This window comes from Ahaetulla prasina, chromosome 6 (assembly GCF_028640845.1).
Source record: "Ahaetulla prasina isolate Xishuangbanna chromosome 6, ASM2864084v1, whole genome shotgun sequence".
Classification (NCBI taxonomy): domain Eukaryota; kingdom Metazoa; phylum Chordata; class Lepidosauria; order Squamata; family Colubridae; genus Ahaetulla; species Ahaetulla prasina.
In genome coordinates this window covers 22962709-22982526 of record NC_080544.1, presented here as the reverse complement: position 1 = coordinate 22982526, position 19818 = coordinate 22962709, and the positions used below count along the sequence as shown (strand labels likewise).

The window sequence follows — 19818 nt, the reverse complement described above, 5'->3', positions numbered from 1 at the left end:
GTCTCAAAATGGGCCAAAAAGCTCCAAAAACAGGCTGAAAAAAGCCCCCAAAATGGGCGGAAAAAAACTTTGAAAATTGGCCAAAAAGCCCCTAAAACAGGCTGAAAAAAGCCCCCCCAAAAAAGTCTCAAAAATGGGCTGAAAAAAGCCGAAAATATGGGCCAAAAAAAGCCTCCAAAATGGGCCAAAAAAGCCCCCAAAACAGGCTGGAAAAAGCCCCAAAATGGGCCAAAAAAAGCCTTGAAAACGGGCCAAAAAAAGGCTGGAAAAGACCCAAACAAAGGCCCAAAAATGAGGCAAGTGGAAGCCAAAAACTTCTTTTGTTGTGTTCCTCTTTTTTATTTAGGTGAGTTTTATAGTCTGAAAAATACGGTATTCATCTCTGAATCTTGGTGTGTTAAGATTGCTGATAGAATTAGAGAAAAAATGAGGGTCTAAAAGGACAAATTGTGTCCTTTTTCACATGGTGTTTAATTTTTATTATTATCGTTATTATTGTTATAGTTCACCATAGTAACAAGATTGCCAGAGTGTGGGAACAAGCTAACAACCCACTCATAACAAATTGACTTCTGAAATTATAGCTGTAATGTGGACTCAGATGTAAAGGCCTACAATAATGAGACATTTTGGAGTAGACAGATTTGGAAGGATTTTTTTTAAGAGCTTTCTGGAAAGACCAACACATTGTGTATTCTTCCCAGCCCTCAAAACAAGTATAATCTTATTTTGGTTATGTCTCGACTCACTGCCTGCTTTGTGGCATTTATTTTCCTCTGAATTCCGTTCTTTTGGTGGTCCAACTGAAATAACACTCTGGCTAGTATCACAGTAGCATATTAAATTTGTCTAAAAATGTTTTACATTGTATGGCCTTTATAACATCCATTCTATACGGGGAGCTAAAATTCAGTTGTCCTTGATATACACTACAGTGGTACCTCGGTATTTGACTGCTTCAAAATTTGTCAAATTTGGTACTCGATGCATTTTGATGCCAAAAAAAATGTTGCCCCAGTAACTTGTAGTTTCTTTGGTATTTGGCGTGCTGCAAAAGAAAGAGGGGGACAGCCACAGAGAGCAAACAGAAAGTTGGCCATCTTAGGAAGGTAGCTGATTTAGGAAAAAGGACAGACAGAAAATTCTTCCCAGGGTCACATGATGAGTCACCTGGTTTGTTTGGCACTCATAGTTCTTAGTGCTTCCCGGAACCAATTAATGTCGAATACCGAGGTACGACTAAACAGGTACAGCCTACAAATATGGTTCTCTCAGCTGTGTTCTAAAGCTCTTTTTAACGAGCCATGTGTAAAGAGAATGATAGAAACCTTAAATGTGAACGTATTTTTGCAGCCTTATGTCTGAATGATTTGGGGGATAAGTTGAACTATTTAAAGAGGCCTGTGCTAACACATTCCATCATAGCCCAATGTCTGTATGAGAATACGCTCCCATAGAATAACAGAGTTGGAAGGGACTGGAGATCTTCTGGTCCAACTCCTGCTCAAGCAGGAGACCCTATACCAGGGGTCTGCAACCTTAAACACTCAAAGAGCTATTTGGACCCGTTTCCCACAGAAAAGAAAACACCGGGAGTCACAAAACCCTTCCCGTGCCTGACTATTTCTTGAATGGCCACAAAACTACCATATATAGTTGAACTGAATGTTCTGTTTTCTTCTGAAACTTTTCTTTTGTTGGATTTATCCATGGTTGGCCTACCAGGGGTTGAACAGCTCAATAAATCGTGTGCCGGCAGGCGTCGCACATTGGCGGTTGTGACGCATATTTTGAGTGACAAGGAGCCTGAGCAGAGGGGTGAAAGAGCCACATGCGGCTCCAGAGCCGCAGGTTGCTGACCCCTGCCCTATACCATTTCAGACAAGTGGTTGTCTAATCGCTTTCCAGTTTCTCCAATCTCCAGGAAGTTGACCAAACTGTAATGCGCACGTACAAACCAGCTTATTTGGATAGAACATGTGCAAAAAAGGGCAAACAGTAAAGCTATCCATTTAAATGAAAGCTCTTTGGAATGTATTCTGAACATTGAGAGAAGTGGTAGCACTGAGTGAATTTGAACTTTTAGGCAGAATCCGATCATTATCACAAACATATCTTTCCTCTTCTGTTGTTACAGTGTTTGCTGACTGAAGGGTTTGCAAATACTCCAGATAACGTCCTTTTTATCGTGTGAAGTTGATGCTTTTAGGGTTTGGTGTTTTTTTTTACATGGCTTGTATTGAGATCTGTTGAGGGATGAAGGTTGCTGCGGGGAATGTCAATTCGGTATCAAATGTATGTGGAATTTATTCCCAGTAGCTAAAGCTAATCATGATTAACCACCTTTAGAAGGGGGTTAGGTTGTAGCTGCTGAAGTAAATGATGGGAGCCCTGAAGAATCAGTGCAAAAATGTTCTAGTTTTTTATAAGGTGCTTCTGAAAAGTAGGATGCAAGTTAAACGGCCCCTTCATTTGCTTTTATACCCTTTTATTCATTGTTACTGAGAGGTAATGCTTTGACTCAAAACACAACTCAGGTAGCCCTCGATTTACAACCACAATTGGGATTAGAACTTCCACAACGGCTAAGCAAGGCAGTTGTTAAGTGAGCTACACCCTTTGTTATGACCTTTTTTGGCCACGGATATTAAATGAATTATGCAGTTGTTCAGCGAATCTGGCTTTCCCCACCACCATTGATTTTCCTTGTCAGAAGCCAGTTGGGTAAGTGGCAAATACATGCCCATCACTAAGCACCCAAATTTTGATCACAAATCTGTGGATAGGCAGCATATAAGTGTGAGGACATAAGTCACTTTTTTCGGTGCCGTTGTGACTTCGAATGGTCTCTAAAATGAATGGTTGTAAGTCAAGGACTACCTGTATATGGGAAAACGTGACTGCTTCTCCCTGGCGTGCTCTGAATCTGGCCATTTTTCCACTAGTGATTTAAATCAGGGGTCTCCAACCTTGGCAACTTTAAGACTTGCGGACTATATTAGGAATAATATTAGAATTATATTAGACACCATAGAATATTATGAGACACAATGAAAAACAGATGGTACTAATATTTACAGACGCGCAAAAGGCTTTCGATAACGTTAAATGGGAATTCAATGTGATCATAATTCAAGGACTACATGTACTTTGTTTCTTTAAAGCAAGGGTCTCCAACTTTGGCAACTTTAAGACTTGTGGACTTCAACTCCCAGAATTCCTCAGCCAGCAAAGCAACTTTAAGACTTGTGGACTTCAACTCCCAGCTTTGCTGGCTGAGGAATTCTGGGAGTTGAAGTCCACAAGTCTTAAAGTTGCCAAGGTTGGAGACCCCCGATTTAAAGTGTTTTTATAGCATCACTCAGCCAAATGATATCAAGCCTGTCTTCATGACTGTTATTTTGGCACAACAACAAAGGTTGGATGATGCTAGAAAAGGCTACAAAATGGTCATGAGGAAGGACTTATATCTATGTGCAACCATGTGACCACAATGATGCCAGGCCATAGATGTTTCGTTCCTCAACCTCTCCTTTTTAAAAGCATTGATTATTTAACACAGGGGTGTCCAAACTTGGTCCCTTTAAGACTTGTGGACTTCAACTCCCAGAGTCTGGGAACTCTGGGAATTGAAGTCCACAAGTCTTAAAGGGACCAAGTTTGGACACCCCTGATTTAACATATGTGTGGCATTGAATAAATTAGGGAGTAAGGCACATCAGTCCCTTTAACAGAAGAGCGTGATCAAGGAAACAAGAATCACACGCCTCCTTTAATTGAATTTTCATACCAAGAGGCTACAGTACAGAATCTTGAGAACTGAGGTACAAGCCATCAAGTTCCCCCTCATTAATAAGTTCATTAAGAAGAGCCGGGCTTTTGGGTTTCTTTATCTCAGGACATCTGTGTTATACACTATGGATAAATTTTTTTGATAAGCGTTCCCGTTGTTGCTTCTCCAAAGCTGTTTCTCCTTCTCTCTCAGTGTAGTCTCTCACAGGAACCTTTCCATTTTATATGTGTACTTCTTTGAGCCAGCTTCTTTCTTTCTTTCTTTTCTTTCTTTCTTTCTTTCTTTCTTTCTTTTTCTTTTTTCTTTTCTCTCTCTCTCTCTCTCTCTCGTAATGAATTCCACCATGTGCTGCAAACAGCTGCTTTCGTCTTTCCTCCTTCCTAAGATCTATCCCAGAAGTGCACTTTAATTCTAGCTTGCTTGACAGAAAAGTTAATATCCACTATTTAGAGTGGCTGAAAATTCACAAGGACATCACACACACACCCCGAGACCTCAGTGTTCTCACATTAGAAGTCTACGGTATCTTAACTTTTCCATGTATGATTTTTGAAAAATCTTGAGGTAAGAATGACTTCTCGTGAGATTGTGGCCATTTTCAGAATTTATATTATATTGGTAGGGTGTCAGGAACCCTGGAAAGGTAGCTAAACCCTAGAAGAAGGGAGATTGTGATCAATGTTCTTGACCTTTTCTCAAGCAACATTTGTATCATAAGTAGGCAAAATTGTAGGTTATTTCCAGTGGTGGGTTTCAAATTTTTTTACTACCAGTTCTGTGGGTATGGCTTGGTGAGTGTCGCATGGCTTGGTGGGCGTGGCAGGGGAAGGATACTGTAAAATCTCTATTCCCTCCCCACTCCAGGGGAAGGATACTGCAAAATCCCCATTCCCTCCCGATTAGCTGGGACTTGGGAGGCAGGGAATAGATGGGGACGAGGCCAGTCAGAATTTTTACTACCAGTTCTCTCAACTACTCAAAATTTCCACTACCGGTTCTCCAGAACTGGTCAGGACCTGCTGAAACCCACCTCTGGTTATTTCATGTGGAACCTCATGGGTAGTTTTGCTAACCAGAAGCTCTATCCTTCCTCATATAAATTTGCAAAGCTGAGATAGCAGCAGGCTGATGAAAATACAATTCTTTAAACCTTCTTCGAGCCTGAATGTGTACATAACATGGGCTGAGAATTGCTCTCAAATAAAATAAATGTAATTCCCCCAAACAAACACAACGTATTAAGGCAATGCAAAGCATTCAGAAAGGGCTCTTTGCAAACCATGTTAGTAAGGTCCTAGAACAGGGGTCTCCAACCTTGGTCCCTTTAAGACTTGGGGGCTTCAATTCCCAGAGTCCCTCAGCCAGCAAAGCTGGCTGAGGAACTCTGGGAGTTGAAGTCCACAAGTCTTAAAGGGACCAAGGTTAGAGACCCCTGTCCTAGAAGCAACACAGACTCCTACAATTGCATTGACGGCTATCTGTGTGTGGTGTGGACGTATACACATTTAATTTTGTTGGTGTTTTCAGCAGCACGTTTAGTACCACCGTATGCCATGTCCCGAACATCTTGGCATTTATGTTATTTTAGTCCCCATGATTTCTGAACCAAAATGTTTATCCTGCCGAAAATACAGTGGGCACCAATTGAGATACTGTCTATGTTAACGAAAACATACACAATTCTATTGTTAAGCATGGTGACAAGTATTTTTATTAGTACCTGAGAAAAGTGCTTAATTCTCTTTGGGCAGATTCTTCCCTGTGGCCACAAATGATTAATTGTAGAGAGGCTTCTGAAGCTATAAAAAAGATTAAACCTGGGAAAGTGCAGAAAAACCAGATGAATTATTGGCGCCTTGTTATAAATGCTTTGATGATGGACTCTTGCAACCTTTGCAAAACACAATTAATGCTGTCTTGCAGAGAGGAAAGACGCCTGAGAGATGGAATGATGCAAATAAACATCAATACCTAGCAAAGGATTTGACTTGACAAAGAAATTATAGCCCGATATAATTACTAACTCTTCACAATGATCCTAGCGGATAGATTGGAAATAATTTTACAAGAATTTATTTGTGAAGATCAAGCTGGGTTTTTATCTCAAAGAACAATTAAAAGATAATGTTAGAAGCATGTCAGGTATTTTGGAATATTTTAAATACATGTGTGAGATATTTACAGTGCTGACATCACCATTCCCGCCTGGCACTCTCAGAATTACTAGTTCTGTGTTGCCTTGGAGACTGAATGGAACCAAATAAATCAAGGGTCTCCAACCTTGGCCACTTTAAGACTTGTGGACTTCAACTCCCAGAATTCCTCAGCCAGCAAAGTTGCCGAGGTTGGAGACTCCTGAAATAAATGAAAGCTATTAGCAAATGAGCTTTTTCATTTTCTTTCTTTCTTTTTTCTCAGAATAACCATTTTGCAAAAATGAGCATTGGAAGTTTTACACTCCTAACATCACTTCAAAGCTGGCAAATTTATGAACAGGCCTTGTTTGATTCCCATGCAGCTGCTTTCTCTGTAGAAAAACAGGATGTAATAAGTGTCAGAACACACATATCTTCATTCTACCTGAGGGTGTGCTTTAGAGCAGGGGTCTTCAACCTTGGCAACTTTAAGATTTGTGGACTTCAACTCCCAGAGTTCCTGAGCCAGCTAACTGAGGAATTCTGGGAGTTGAAGTCCACAAGTCTTAAAGTTGCCAAGGTTGGAGACCCCTGCTTTACAGTACAAGTTAGATCAGGGGTGTCAAACTGGCAGCCCATGGGACGGATGCATCACACGCAGGCCACGCCCACCCCAGTTCCACAAAGGGGAAAAAATGTCACAATATGTCACGTGACAGCAACGTGATGCAGCGAGTTTGACGCCCATGAGTTAGATCATTAGTCGTGCTGGCCTGAATTTCATTGAAAGCCATGGGGGGCAAGAACATCACTGTTTTTTCCCATAATTTTTATGGGTTTACGCCAATTACCTGACCTTCGGACCTTTCGCCGTGAATTGAAAACATATCTGTTTATCCAAGCGGGACTGGCTTGATTTTTAAATTTTCAAATTTTTGGATTTTTAATAATTTTAAATTGGGGTATTTTAGTATAAGTCAATTTGACGGTTTTAATTCTCGGCCACCTTTTGAATATGTATTTTAATGTTATTTTAATTTTGTATATTATTGTTTTAATCTGGCTGTACACCGCCCTGAGTCCTTCGGGAGAAGGGCGGTATAAAAATCTAAACAAACAAACAAACAAATAAATAAATAAATAAATAAATAAATAAATAAATAAATAAATAATTTCCACAAAATACCGTGTGTCCCTGAAAATAAGACAGGGTCTTATTTTCTTTTGAACCCCCAAATAAGGGCTTGACCTTATTATCAGGGGGTCTTATTATTTTGGGGGTGCAGGAGGCGGCAAGTGTGGGACTGAATGTCCCATTGCTGCCATCGCCTCCCCTCCCTGTTCTTCGCGCCAGCTGAGCGGCCCAACATGTCCCACCCCACCTCAGTGCCAACAGCTGCTTCCTTTTTCCCGCCGTTTCTTTATCGAGAGGGGTGGCAGGTGGGGTGGGGGAGAAGCGAGATGCCTGGAGCGAGATGTGGCTCCCCTTGCTGTCTCTTCTCCCCCCCCCTGCCTTCGCTGGGCATAACAGGGCTCCTGCCCCTCGCTTAGCCACCCGCCCCCTTTAGGGATGCAATTTGGGGGTGGCAGGCAGGATGGGTGAGAAGCGGGACGTGCGTCTTACCTTTCCAGCTCCGTCACGTTCCTCGCCGTTGTGTCCAGGGAAACACGCTGTAAAAGAAAACCTCCTCGTGAGTTCAATCAAACTTCTCAAACTCGTGACAAGGTTTTCTTTTACAGCGCGTTTCCCTGGACACAACGGCAAGGAAAGGGACGGAGTTTGAAAGGTGAGACACATTTCACGCAGCCCAACACATCCCACCCCACCCCAATGGCAACAGCAGCCTGGCTGCTTCTCTTCCCTGCCGTCTCTTTATAGAGAGGGTTGGCAGTGTGCCTGCATAAATGGCTCCCTGTGGCATATGTGCCATAGGTTCGCCATCCCTGTCCTAGGGCAAAAAGAGTAGAAAATGATTGAGATGATAAACTAAAACTGTCAATTCAAGGTGTTGGTTATCACCTTTAAAGCGTTCCATGGCATAGAACTGGGTTATCTACAAGACCGCCTGCTGCTACCAATAGCCTCCCATCGACTCGTGCGCTCCCATAGAGAGGGTCTCCTCAGGATGCCGTCGGTCAAACAATGTAGACTGGCGACCCCCAGGGGGAGAGCCTTCTCTGTGGGGGCTCTTGCCTTCTGGAATGAGCTGCCTCCAAGGATACGTCAACTTCCTGATCTCCGGACCTTTTGCCGCGAGCTAAAGACCTTTCTATTTCATCGTGCAGGGCTGGCTTAATGAAGTTTTGTATTGGGGTTTTATTATAGTTTTACCTTCTTTCAGCCTCTAATTTAATTAGTTTTTAAAATGTTTTTTAACTTTTCTGATTTGTGCTTTTTACCCTGGCTGTAAACCGCCCTGAGTCCTTCAGGAGAAGGGCGGTATATAAATTAATTAATTAAATAAATAAATAAATAAATAAATAAATAAATAAATAAATAAATAAATAAATAAATAAATAAATAAGTTTTCGTTTTAAAGGCATGAGAAAAACCCAGTCTTTTCAGATGAAGATCAGTTTACTGGGGTTGTAGGATTGCTCAAGAAATATCCCTAATATTTACTCTTTTTTGTGGGGGGAATAGAAAATATTAAGAGCCTTCAGTCCCTATATTTCTTCTGCCTAGTTCTTGAGTATGGGAAAAATTATAGCAGAGGAGTCTATTTGCTCATGCTGGAATTATGTTTGAATGAATCAGTTCTAATACAAGTGATTGAATCTTTGATTCAGAATACATACCAAGGAATGGTTCAGTTAATCGTAATTCAAACTACAGAGCCTGGGTTTGTACAATACACCCCATCAAAGAAACCCAAATCATGTCTTACTATGTAAATCAAGCCTAAATGTGCATGTGTGTTGTTTTGGATGCAACGCCTGCTGTTCTAGAGAGCATTTCCAAGCGGTTAGCTATTATGTGTTCACTCAGAGCTAATATTGGTGTTACGATAGTTTTCTTCTTTCAGTTGTTAATGCTTTGCAGTGCCTTATATAGATATTTCATATTGCAGATGTTTTAGGACATAATTGTTCTTTTTTTTTAAAAAAAAAGTATCCATGAATAATACAAATGATTGTCTTGTAACAGTTCCTGTATTAAATATATGCCAACTCCACTTTGAATGGAAAATGAAAGGCGGCATGTTTAAATTTCCTTGGTGGTGATCCCACAGTTGTGTACAACAGGGGTCTCCAATCTTGTCAACTTTAAGACTTGTGGATTTCAACTTCCAGAATGTCAACTTTAAGACTTGTGGATTTCTGGAAGTTGAAGTCCACAAGTCTTAAAGTTGACAAGGTTGGAGACCCCTGGTCTACAACATCTGTAAAAAGCCACATGCAAAGGAGTCTTCAGCTTGGGTGGATTTTTCCTTCAGGTTTCTAGTCCCAGTGATCACGGGGAAGAAACAAAGGCAGCGACTACTAAAGGATCAGGAATTGATCTCTATACAGATAGTCCTCGATTTACAATAGCTCATTTAGTGACCGGTTCAAGGTTACAACGGCACTGAAAAATGTGACTGCTTTTCACACGATTGTTGTAGCATCCCCAGGGTCACATGATCAAAATTCAGACACTTGGGAACTGACTCATATTTATGACAGTTGCAGTGTTCCCGGAGTTACGGGATCCTCTTTTGCAACCTTTTGATGAACAAAGTCAATGGGGAAAAGCCAGATTCACTTAACAAGCATGTTACTAACTTAAAAATTACAACGATTCACTTACTGTAACGACAATGGCAAGGAAAAATAATCACAAAATGGGGCAAAACTCACGAATGTCTCACTTAGTGACATAAATTTTGGGCTCAATTGTGGTTGTAAGTCAAGGATTACCTTATACTTGCTCTGGGAATTTGGAAATAGGCCTAGGTGTGGAAGGAGCTGAATAATAGACCTGTGTTAATAAATCCATCCTTTTGCTAGTGTTTTTTGCCTGTCGCAATTTTCCAGACCTTCCCAACAGAAGAATCTAGCGGAGATACCGAATATTGTGAAGGAATACGAAAAGCTAATTCCAGCAGTAAAACTCTAATGCAAATGCATGTGTATTGCTTTTATTTTTTATTTTTAAAAAAACAAAAAACAAAAACCAACAATTTGCAATAGCCTGTGCTGTTGCAAGAACTACGTAGTTGCAGGGTATTTTCTTATAGCCACTACCTCTTCAGATATTGTCCTTTTCTGCCAGCAAAGGCTGGTCAAGTTCTTAATTCTTTCCCCCTTTCACAAGTGCTGTTTTGTAAGCAATAAACTTTAAGCAATGACATGATGTAGCAGGTCTTGTACCAAGAAGGTGTTGAGCTAGTAGATAGTAGAACCTGTGTCCACACACCCTCTGCTGTTTCCTTCCAGTTTTCATGAACTCCATGAAAATACTGGTCAGAGTTACAAGAATACGACATCTGAACAGCCACAGGTTCTCCACCTTCTCCTTAGCCTGACTTCCCAAACCTGGTACCCTCCTACTTATTGGACTTTTGAGCTCAAAATTCCAGCTGGAGAGGACTGTCAAAAGCTACACATGCTATTGATGAACTCTAGGACAAAAGGGGGAAGGAGACCCTCACTCTCAGGGAGCAGAATTGTTACTAGAGATTATTTCTTTACTTGATAGCTTGGTAACCAATTGTCCCTCAGGATGTCTCATTCATTTATTTGATCCTTGACCCCAAAGGATGTTGAAAGCAAGTTAGATTTGCTGCTGCAACTAACGGGCAACATTTCACAGAGAGGCGTATGAGTTAGAACTCCTTTTTTTCCAGTGATACAATATCTAGCGATATTGATTAGGGGATCTTTCATTTTCGCAAAACGATGCAGCTCGGCTTTTCATTCAGAAAATACATTTTTGTATCTGAAGAGTTACACACACACACACCCCCAAAAGAAAAGAATGACAACTGGTAGGTTGGGGGGAAAGCATCAATGCTGCAAATTAAAAAAACCTTTGTAAATTTTCTTCTAAGGTTGTGCAAAGCTTCGATTTAGAGATTCAGCTTGAAAGATTAAATTTGCCCCCCAAATTGAATCAAAGCACTTGAATCCCAAAGTTCCCATTGTTGATTCAGAGCCTGTGAATAGATTCAGCAGTTTTACAAATCCGTTTATATGATTGAATCACATTGAATCAACCACTGAAATCAGTGATTTGAACTAGAGTGAAGCAATCTAGAACATTCTTGCTTTCTTCAGCTGTTCTTGGCCTCAAAACAGAAAATTATTTCTGTAACGTTTGCAGCCCTGCTGCCTAGTCTTTTAAGGGTGTGTTTTGAATTTGTGCCATTTATAAAGTTTAGGAGGACAGAACTTCACGATCCAAACTCTGTATTTCTCCAAACTACTTTATGCAAAAACAACTTTCCAGTTGCAGCTTGGAAATCTTAAAAGAATATGGCAAACGATATCAAAATAAATCAGTATTGGAAGCTTCTTTTAACCCATCTGATAACTGGGTATTTTAAAATGCGTGTCCTGTATATTCATTAGTTGGTCATAATTTCTTTTCTTTTCTTTTTTATAAGGCAAATATCAGGGATCTACATATGCAATATATAGATCTGGCTAAATGTCCAGATTTTTGGAACCAAAAGTTAAAACTGTGTTTTCTTAATTGCCGCTGGGCTTTTTTTTTTAAGTGAAATAAGCTGAACGCCTCTTTCCTGTGTTCAGTAGTAAAACAAAAACTGTTTCTGTTAAATATAAATATTATAGTCATTTAACCACAAGGTATTTTGGAAGGGCTGCAGGCATTTCCTTCCTCTATAGCAACAGGTGCAAAGCAATGTGTTGTGGTGGGGTTTTTTTTCACTTTCTTTTTTTAATCTTAAGGGATATTTCCAGCTAGTTAGGGAGAAAAGAAATTGATCCTATTCCCAGTAAAATGTATAAAAGAAGTCCCACTTCCTGTGTTATAATCTTTTTGTTCGTCCTCGCTTTTAATCTAATTTTCTATTATTGCTAAATATTTGAATGAAGACGGGGCAGTAAGAGGGAAAAGTATTAGATATTGACAAGGATTTAACACTCTTTAAACCTTGATCTCTTTGGGCAAAAGGATTGTTAATTTGGGGGCTGCGCTGAGCAAACCAAATTAAGGCAATCTCCCCAACTCAGTGCCCTCCAAAAGTATTGGACTACAATCCTCATAATCCCCAGCAAACATACTCGGAAGCAGTTGGGGAAAGCTGGTTTAAGGGATCAGGTTAGAAACATAAACATAGTGCTATGGGATTTACAGGTGTCCATTGAAACATTATAAAATCTTCTGCATTAATTGTATGCTACCTAGGCACAGATTCTAAGGGCTGAGTGTCTTAAATATATATTGCGGTCTCTCTCTCTCTCTCTCTCTCTCTCTCTCTCCCTCCCTCCCTCCCTCCCTCCCGTTCTCTCTCTCTCTCTTTCTCTCTCTCTCTGTCTCTCAAAATTGCTTTTCCTATTAATTTTGTTCAAGACCATATACAGTACATCTGGGAATATTTGACCAGGCCTCAGTACAATCGCTATTATTATTTTTTTCGGTTGCATGAACATGTCTCTGCAGTCATCCAGAGGGGAGTCCGACAAGCTGATTTTAGTTGTTTATGTCAGCTGGATGGGAAGAGCTAGAAATGACATGTATGCTTAGAGGGAGCTTATTGACGGCCAATATGAACATAGGAATGCATTGGCCTGCCAAAGAAATTCAATGAATGCAGTGAAAAGTGTGAAGCAACCACAGCAAGGCCCTTCCAAAGGACTATAGGGCTTCTTCTGCCTTGCTCTTGAATTCATGTACATGTGTGTGCACATTCCTATGGGTGTGTCTGGTGTCAGCACTAGGAAATGGGTGTGTGTGCTTGAGAAAGGGAGAACTCGGAATAACAGATTTAGGAATGCCTGGACATGGGAAGAAAAGGGAATGAATATTGACTTCTCTAGCAGGTAGTAGAGTGCCTCTTTCTCTTTGCTTTTGTTAATGTAGAGTAGTGTTTCTGAATCTCCAGAACTCTACGAGATGTGGACTTCAACTCCCAGAATTCCTCAGCCAGGAATTGAAGTTTACACATCTTAAAATTGCTGAAGTTGAGAAATACCGGTGTAAGCATGACAAAACAGGGAGACATTCCCCAAGCTGGTGCCCTCCAGATCAGTTGGTCCTAGATATTCCTGAATTGGGAGAGCCATGGTTCTGCTGAAAGAAAGCCCACATTTCTTTTATTTTTTATCTTTTTAAGACTGACCTTCATCGTTCTCTAGTTTTTCCTTCTATTTCAATATTTATACCTCCAGAGGCTTTCTGGGTTTTTTGCAGGGTGGGAGGGGGCAGAGTTTGGAAGCATCCTCTAAACACTCTGTTTATTCTGTACACTAAGAATTGTAAATAAATTTAGCATTCCTATTGTAACAAATTAATTTTTATGCAATAAATTATATTTCCTAGTCTAATAAAAAGTTTCAAATTAAAACAAAAAGAATGCCTGGTTCTTTGAGATCGGAGGAAGCTGACATCCTCCTTGCTACTCAGAAAGGTGAGCTTCAGGATCTTATGTAGCAGTGTTAGCGGTGGGTAGTTTTTCCACTGTGGAAAATGAAATATGGAATACTGAAATGTGACAAGAATGCAGGCAACACGGCTTTGATGCCGACTCCTTGGCCACATAGACTCTGGAGAAGGCACTGGGAGGAAGACCGAATATTTACTTCTTTATCAAATTTATAATTTTGAATATGTTACCACTCTACACCATTGTTGTGACCCAGGCCCAAGTGGGTAGTAATAAACTCAGTCTGTGAAAAAAAAAAACTATTTGAACAGCTGGGAATTACTTCATACCCAGAATTGTTCAACTCAAAGTAAAACAAATGCCTCCCAAATTCCTCAGTTATCTCGCAAACCTTGGTCCAATTAGGCAACCTGCCAAAGGCCTTTCCTAGCAAATGTCCAGAAGCCACAAAAACAAAGACGTAGACAAAGCAGAAGACACAGCAGAAGACGCAGCTATAACGTCATTTTCCGGCAAAGGCCAAATGCTGGTGCTGGTCTGTTTTAAGCCTTATGGGAGGGGGTCAATCATCTCTTGGCTCTACTCCCGAGTTGTCCTCTCTGCTTGAGCTGCTCTTGCCTTCTGGCAGCTCTTTTCATGCATGCATTAGGAACAGGCTCCTCCTGTTCCTCTGCCTCACTACTATCAGTCTCTGGAGGCTCTGGCCCTGGCCTCACCTCAGCTTCATCGCTATCCGACTCCGTTGCCAGCTCTGTAGGCTGCTGACGGACCACAACAACCATTTGCAAAGTCTTTAGTGATAAAGGACTCAAATAAAATAAACAATGATATCACACAAAAAAAAGAATGTGAAGGAGAAAGCAAGCAACAATCCTGTTAAAAAAAAACCAACATCAAACCAGGGTTCTATCACCCACTCTCACCAGCACCCGGGATATTTATTTCAATAGGGCCAGGATCAGAGGTGGGTTTCAGCAGGCTCTGACCAGTTCTGGAGAACCAGTAGCAGAAATTTTGAGTAGTTCGCAGAACCGATAGTAAAAATTCTGACTGGCTCCGCCTCCATCTATTCTCTGCCTCCCAAGTCCCAGCTGATTGGGAGGAAATGGGGATTTTGCAGTAACCTTCCCTTGGAGCGGGGTGGGAATGGAGATGTTACAGTATCCTTCCCCTGCCATGCCCAGCAAGCCACACCCACAGAACCGGTAGTAAAAAAATTTGAAACCCACCACTGGCCAGGATAGAAACTACCAAAATGTCAGGGGGAAAGGTGTTCCAGAGGGCAGGGTCCTTTGACAGGCTGGCTCTTGGTTCCTGAGCCCATCGTTTAATCCAGTGGTAGTCAACCTGATCCCTACCATCCACTAGTGGGCGTTCCAGTTTTCATGGTGGGCGGTAGGGGTTTTGTCCGATACTGAAGCACTTTCCTTTTTTTAATTTAATTGACTTTTTAAAAAATGTTCATAGCATTATTTAAAAACATTTTCATTAGGTTTTCATAAAATTCTCCGTGACAATTTAAATTTTTGAAAATATACTATTTGTATCGTCCATACATAAGTTTAGTTTATGTTACGTAACTGAAACTAATTGGCGCTATAGTGTGACCGCAAACAAAAGAGCCTCGTCCCAGAATAGCTCGCACATCTCCCCCCACACCACCCAGCTGTAACAGACAAGCAGAGCTGGTAGCCGGCGCCTCCCCAAACCCAATCCACGATGTGCAAGAGACATGCTCAGATGACGATACACGGTGCATTACTGTGGAACCGGTGGGCAGTTAGAAAATTTTACTACTAACAGAGATACAAAAGTGGGTGGTAGGTATAAAAAGGTTGGCTACCCCTGGTTTAATCAGTGGGACTCCGATGTGTCAATTCTGTCACACCAAATGGGACAGGCAGAAACTACAAGTTGCCTAAAGTCACTATTGCAATTTGGTTGCCAATAACATATTAGGAACAGATGATTGTTTAGCTTCTTATAGGATACCATTCTCATAGAAGAAACCACAGCAAATATGAAGAGGGGGGAGAAAAAGCTCTGAAAACCCTCAGAATCACTTTTTTTAGGGAGAAATTGTAGGGCTGGAAGGGACCTTTAAGGTCTTGTAATCCAATCCAGGGATGAAAAGCTCCTGGTTCAGACCAGATCAACTGATCAAGTAGAAATGGTGGCGGGTAGTTCGGAGAACTGGTAGCAAAAATCACTGCCCCCACCCCGCCCACGCTCACCCAATGCTTGGTCGCCCACTTCCCCACTTGCCGCTTCTTTTAAAAAATGCTTTTAAAAGGTTAAAAAAAGGCTCTGATGATCACAGCTGAGCCACGCAATCTCCAGAGCGTTTTTTTACCTTTTAAAAGCATTTTTTTTACAATTTATTAGGTTATTAAAAAAATGCCTTTAAAAGTAAAAAAAAATGATCACACGCCACAGCTAATCCCACCCCCCGTGCTGTGTTCTACTTACTCCATGCCTCCTTTTGGTGTGCACTGTGTGTATGCACGTACACCTTGCATTTGGTGCATGCTGTGCATGCGCCCACACAGCGCACATGCGCAGCCAGCAAACTGGTAGTAAACCGGTTCAGATTTCACCACTGGTCCAATCCCCTGCTCAAGGCATTAGCCTTATATATCAGCCAGTCAAATGGTTGTCCAATCTATTTTTGAAAACCTCCAGTGACGTAGTTGAGTAAAGGAAATACGGCAGCTGATAAAAATACTACAAGGATTAACATGGATTGTACAAGATTGAATCTGGGTTGGTCACTGGGACCAGAGGTTTACTCTTCTGAGCTTTCGGATTCATTCTGGAGCCCATCTTCAGGAAACGGGCCCCTTGTCAGTTAAAAGAAGTGCTGATTTACCATCAATTTATCAAGCACTCATGGGCTTGCCAGCATAAGGAAACAACAGCCAATCGCCAACCATCAACACAACAATCAGCCAATAACAATAGCACTTAGACTTATATACCCTTCACAGTGCTTTTATGGCCCTCTCTAAGCAGTTTACAGAGTCAGAATATTGCCCCCAACAATCTGGGTCCTCATTTCACTGACCTTGGAAGAATGGAAGGCCGAGTCAATCTTGAGCCTGGTGAGATTTGATCTGCCAAATTTCTGACAGCCGATGATCAGCAGAAGTAGCAGAATAGGAAGGCATTATATACATTCGACTCACAGACTAGCCCAAAACTCATATTCCAGGAGAGAAGTTCTTTACTGGAATACTGTTTGGGCTCCAGCATGAGTCCAAAAGCTTAGAAGAGTAGATCTCTGGTCCCAGTGACCAACCTAGATTCAATCTTGCAACGTTCTCCTGGGACACGTATATTTGCCTTCATTCATGAATTGTGCAGTTTCAGTGGCTGTTGAAAAGAGATTGTTGGTCTATTGGTTTCTATCAGAGGTGATATTCAGCAGGTTCTGACCAGTTCTGGAGAACCGGTAGTGGAAATTTTTAGTAGTTCGAAGAACCAGTAAATACCACCTCTGACTGGCCCCACCCCCATCTATTCTCTGCCTCCCGAATCCCAGCTGATCGATACTGGAGATTTTACAGTATCCTTTACCTTCCCCTGCCACACCCACCAAGCCACACCCACAGAACCGGTAGTAAAAAAATTTGAATCCCACCACTGGTTTCTATCCAACAGAGTAAGATTTGCTGATAAACCTAAAATGGCATGAACATTGGCAAGTATTTGTAGGATGTAGGGTAGGACCAAGAATTATACATGTCCTGGCTCAGTGGTGGTTTTCAAAATTTTTTACTACTGGTTCTGTGGGTGTGGCTTGGTGGGCGTGGCATGGCTTGTGGGCATGGCAGGAGAAGGATACTGTAAAATCTCCACTCCCACCCCACTCTGGGGGAAGGATACTGCAAAATCCCCATTTCCTCCCGATCAGCTGGGACTCGGGAGACAGAGAATAGATGGGGGCGGGGCCAGTCAGAATTTTTACTACCGGTTGTCCGTACTACTCAAAATTTCTGCTACTGGTTCTCCAGAACTGGTCAGAACCTGCTGAAACCCACCTCTGGCCTGGCTGATGTGTAACATGAATGACATATGAGAACATGTATAATGGGGTGTACAATTCTTGAATGAAAACATGGATTGTACAATTTCAGTGGCTGTTGAAAATGGATGGTTGGTCTGTTGGTGCTATTTAACAAGGTAAGAAAGGCTGATAAAAAGGTATGAACACTGACAAGGATTTATAGGATGTGGGTTGAAACCAACATAAAACTCACTGAAGTGTTTCGGAGCACAATCCAGGGGAGAAGAATGCTGCAGAGGCAAAGTGCGTGGGATGCTTACCTGGAAGGCCATGAGCCAGAAGATGAGTGGAAATCAGGAGATCAACGGTTTACCAATCAACCCAAGGTCATTGGTCAACTCTGTGAGGGATGGCAAATGGTCAATTAACACTGTAAGACCTTTACTTAAACCTAAATGGGCAAATAGGACTGCTCCTAATAACCAGTCCTAATAACACTGTGGTAAGTACACACGTTCAGTTCATTTCTTGAGGAGTTGAAATAAGCTGACCTCAAAGCTTTGGAGAATCAAACTTTAGGGGAAGAAAAATCAATAAAGCACAAACATCTTTATTACTCCAGGCGTGGCTAGAGAAAGGGGCAAACTGCCCACACAAAGAAATGCAAACGAATCAGCGGTGTTTAAGCTGGAAAAGGGAAAGCGATTATTTGTTCTGATAAGGTTTCTCTGATACAGGAAATTATTTCCTGCTCCCTTTATATATTGAATAAAAAAAGAGGGAACACCGCTCACCCACATACACACCCAAAGAGAAACCTGTGTGGATCCACCTGTTTCAATCAGATCCTCTGTTCTTTGGGTTATTAAGAGTCACCTATGGGTGAACTGGGTGGCCACAGAAATTTGTTTAATAAATAAACACAAATTAAGACCCAAAAGGTGCAGATCAACCAGGAACAGGCCCAAGTAGTGATTCCCTAACACAATTCAGTCCCGAACAAACTTGTTTTATTAGAACAGCTGAGAATTAATTCATTCTCAGCTTAGTCCAAAACAAATTCTTCATAAACAGTCCTTCGGCCTTACCACCAACCTTTGGTGTCTTTGGCAACCTGCCAAAGGCTTTTCTTGGCAAAACCCCCACAAAGTTCAAGAGGTGCTGACAAGAAACAATGGAATCAATGTTGCTTTTCTACAAAGAACCCAAAAGCTCGCTGCTCTATGGTAGTAGCCAATCATCTTCTGGCCTTACTCCCAAGTGATCCTTTTTGCTTCAGCTGCTCTTGCCTTCTGGCAGCTCTTCACATGTGTGCATTAGGAACAGGCTCCTCCTGTTCCTCTACCTCTCTGCTGTCTGCCTCTGAAGGCTCTGGAGTCCGCGCATCGCTCCCAGATGGCCCTGGCCCCATCTCTGCCTCCGATGCAGAGCCGTTGTCTAGGGCTTCCCCAGACTCATGGTCCTCCCCAGTCTCCTCACTGTCTGACTCTGCTGCCAGCTCTGCAGGCTGCTGGCGGACCATAATACAGTCTTTGGAATCTTAAGCAGAAACTTTTCCAGTTCTGGCTAAAGAGAGAAGGGTTGAACAGAAGTCTTATGTGTGCAAAATATTTCGTTTATCATCAAATAGAGGCTTCTGGTTGGGTGCAATGGCTCAATGGTTAAGGATGTTGACTTGGTCAGCTGGAAAGCTGACAGCCTGGGTTCGAGACCTGAGCACCATATGACAGGCCCGAGCTTCCATTACTTGCCCCAGCTCCTGCCAGCCTAGCAGTTTGAAAGCATAGAAATGCAAGTAGATAAATAGGTACCACTTTGGTGGGAAGGTAACAGCATTCCATGCACTTCAGCATATACCATGTTTCCCTGAAAATGAGATCCAGTCTTATATTTTTGGGGGGGGGGGACTCCAAAATAAGCACCCAGGCTTATTTTCAGGGGAATGACTTATATTTTTTCCATCTACGGGAAGCCCACTTCTGCTTGCTCATGGCTGCCACAGGGCAGGAGGCCATGTGGCATGTGAGTGCCACTGCTGTGAAGCGGGGGGCGGGTAGAGCTGCCCCATGCATCCTGCACTGGCTTACATCATGACCCCCACAGCCAGGCCATCCACACCCCAACACCTCACCTTGTGTTGGCATCCCCATGAGTAACCAGATGGAATGGACGGGCGGCTGGCTGCACAGGCTCTTAAGTAGGGTTTATTTTGGGGCAGAGCTTATATTGTGCACAAATATAAAATCACACTAGGGCTTATTTTCAGGATAGGTCAGTGATGGCAAACCTTTTCGTCACTGAGTGCCAAAACTGGAATGCATGTGTGTGCAT

The 19818-nt window shown here is 41.9% G+C and overlaps 1 long non-coding RNA gene across 1 annotated transcript; it reads left to right on the top strand.

The window, feature by feature from the left end:
• Positions 1-21: 21 nt before the first annotated feature.
• Positions 22-11624, top strand: LOC131201458 (uncharacterized). The gene is made up of 2 exons (XR_009155848.1): positions 22-5084; positions 5222-11624. It is a non-coding gene; the product is annotated as an uncharacterized LOC131201458 (long non-coding RNA).
• Positions 11625-19818: the final 8194 nt, after the last annotated feature.